General features: G+C 47.9%; 1 non-coding gene across 1 annotated transcript; it reads left to right on the forward strand.

Moving 5' to 3' along the window:
- The first annotated feature begins 419 nt into the window (after positions 1-419).
- On the forward strand, positions 420-535 carry LOC123567846 (U5 spliceosomal RNA). The gene has a single exon (XR_006690937.1). It is a non-coding gene; the product is annotated as a U5 spliceosomal RNA (small nuclear RNA).
- Positions 536-3,218: the final 2,683 nt, after the last annotated feature.

The raw sequence follows: 3,218 nt of genomic DNA on the forward strand, positions 1-3,218 counted from the left end.
GGCTGAGACAGGAGGATCACTTGAGCCGGGGAGGTCGAGGCTGCAGCGAGCCGCGATTGCACCACTGCACTCCAGCCTGACACAGTGAGACCCTATCTCAAGAAAAATAAAAAAGAGGCCGGGCGCAGGGGCTCATGCCTGTAATCCCAGCACTTTGGGAGGCTGAGGCGGGTGGATCATGAGTTCAAGAGATCCAGACCATCCTGGCCAGCGTGGTGAAACTCCGTCTCTACTGAATACTAAAATTAGCTGGGCGTGGTGGAGGGCACCTGTAGTCTCAGCTACTCGGGAGGCTGAGGCAGGAGAGTTGCTTGAACCCGGGAGGTGAAGCTTGCAGTGAGCCGAGATTGCGCCACTGCACTCCAGTCTGGTGACAGAGCGAGACCCCATCTCTCGACCCCCCACAAAAAAAGTCTAGTATACTCTGGTTTCTCTTCAGATTATATCAAATTTTCACCTTTTCCTAAAGATTTATGTGGAGAGGAACAATTGTGAGTCTTAACCCAATTTTTTGAGGCCTTGAATCTTCAAGGCGATTTTATTTTATTATTATTTTTTGAGACGGAGTCTCCCTTTGTCGCCCAGGCTGGAGTGCAGTGGCGCAATTTCGGCTCACTGCAACCCCCATCGCCTGGGTTCAAGCAATTCTTCTGCCTCAGCCTCCCAAGTAGCTGGGTTACAGTCATGCACCACCACACCCAGCTAATTTTTGTATTTTTAGTAGAGATGGGATTTCACCATGTTGGCCAGGCTGTTCTCAAAATCCTGACCTCAGGTGATTTGCCCACCTCGGCCTCCCAAAGTTCTATGATTACAGGCATGAGCCACTGCGATTCAGGGCTAATTTAAAAAGAAAAAAAAAGAAAAAGAATTTAGCTGAGATTTAGCCCACCTCTCTGTGCCTGGAATTAGAATGCAGTAATATACACCAGAAGATCCTCAGAGTTTAGCTGCTTCAGAAAGACTAGAAAGTGCCCTTTCACCATCAGTCATGGTTCAGAACACACCACTAAAAAAATCACTACCTCGGCCGGGCGCGGTGGCTTAAGCCTGTAATCCCAGCACTTTGGGAGGCCAAGACGGGTGGATCACGAGGTCAGGAGATCGAGACCATCCTGGCTAACACGGTGAAACTCCGTCTCTACTAAAAAATACAAAATACTAGCCGGGCCAGGTGGCGGGTGCCTGTAGTCCCAGCTACTCGGGAGGCTGAGGCAGGAGAATGGCGTAAACCCGGGAGGCGGAGCTTGCAGTGAGCTGAGATCTGGCCACTGCACTTCAGCCTGGGCGGCAGAGCTAGACTCCGTCTCAAGAAAAAAAAAAAAAATCACTACCTCGCTGGCACCCCATTGGGGACCATGAGAATGGGTCTGTAGTCTCATCTTTCTCTGTGTAGCTGTGCTGTTCCCTACTAGTTCTGTGTCAGAGAAGTTTCCTCTGTTGGTGTAAACACTGGTAGGAGCCATTAAAGTAATTATGATCAATACACACAGCCTATGGGGCATAGTTGTGCAACTTGATAATCAGGAAGAGGTACCAGGCCGGGCGCGGTGGCTCAAGCCTGTAATCCCAGCACTTTGGGAGGCCGAGACGGGCGGATCACGAGGTCAGGAGATCGAGACCATCCTGGCTAACACAGTGAAACCCCGTCTCTACTAAAAATACAAAAACTTAGCCGGGCGAGGTGGCAGGGGCCTGTAGTCCCAGCTACTCGGGAGGCTGAGGCAGGAGAATGGCGTGAACCCGGGAGGCGGAGCTTGCAGTGAGCTGAGATCCGGCCACTGCACTCCAGCCTGGGTGACAGAGCGAGACTCTGTCTCAAAAAAAAAAAAAAAAAAAGGAAGAGGTACCAGACATGGCAAGGGAAGAACTGGGTTTGAGCCCTGGTTCTGTCACTTACCAGCGAGGCTGCAGGTCCCAGACATGGTAAAAGCAGAGCACTTTTGGTGCTAAAACAGCTATCATGATGTGTGTTTACTCCTGTTCTCAAGCACCATAAAAGCTCTCAAGATCAGGTGCGGTGGCTCACGCCTGTAATCCTAGCACTTTGGGATGCCGTGGCGGCCGGATCAAATGAGGTCAGATGTTAAAGATCAGCCTGGCCAACATGGTGAAACCCTGTCTCTACTAAAAATACAAAAATTAGCCAGGTGTGGTTGTACACGCCTGTAATTCCAGCTACTCTGGAGGCTGAGGCAGGAAAATTGCTTGAACCTGGGAGGCAGAGGTTGCAGTGAGCCAAGATCGCGCCACTGCACTCCAACCTGGGCGACAAAGCAAGACTCTGTCTCAAAAAAAAAAAAAAAAAGCTGTCAAGAGCCATAGGACATAAGGCCATTGTTATCACATTCTTCTTCTCATCCTCACTCCATATAAGGAAACAAAGTCAGACAGAATGGTTAAAAACCTTTGGTTAGAGTCAGGTAGAACCGGTTTGAAAACCTCCACCTCTATCTTTTCCTAGCTGTATGACCTTAAATATGCTACTTAGCCTCTCTGAGTCTCTGTTTCTTCATCTGTAAAATGAGCGTAGTTAAGAAAGCAAGACCTAGGCCTTTTTTTTTTTTTTTTTTTTTTTTTTGATACGGAGTCTCGCTCTTGTCACCCAGGCTATAGTGCAATGGTGCAATCTTGGCTTACTGCAACCTCTGCCTTCCAGGCTCAAGTGATTCTCCTGCCTTAGCCTCCCTAGTAACTGGGATTACAGGCATGTGAAACCACATCAGGCTAATTTTAGTATTTTTAGTAGAGATGGGGTTTCACCATGTTGGCTAGGCTGGTCTCAAGCTCCTGACCTCATGTGATCCGCCCACCTCGGCCTCCCAAAGTGCTGGGATTACAGGCATGAGCCACCACGCCAGGCTGAGCATGTATTAAAACCAGGACTGTCCCAAGCACATTACATAGATTCCCTGGGATAAATTTCACAGTAACCTTACTTGTAAGTAAAATTATTATCCACAATTTACAGAAGAAGAAACTGAGAGATTAAGTTATTTGTTCAGGTTTACACAGCTAGGAGATTTAGAGTCCCAGATAGAACTCAGGGACAATAATACCACCTCACATCATTACGTGAGATTTAAATAATCAACTGTGATAACGTGGAAGTGAATAAATGACAACAGTGGCACAAAGAATGGGAGGTGACGTAAAGGGAATTATCCTTCTTCCAGCATACATAAAGTGGTATAATATTAACCCAAAGTAGACTGTGA

Source organism: Macaca fascicularis, chromosome 11, assembly GCF_037993035.2.
Source record: "Macaca fascicularis isolate 582-1 chromosome 11, T2T-MFA8v1.1".
Classification (NCBI taxonomy): domain Eukaryota; kingdom Metazoa; phylum Chordata; class Mammalia; order Primates; family Cercopithecidae; genus Macaca; species Macaca fascicularis.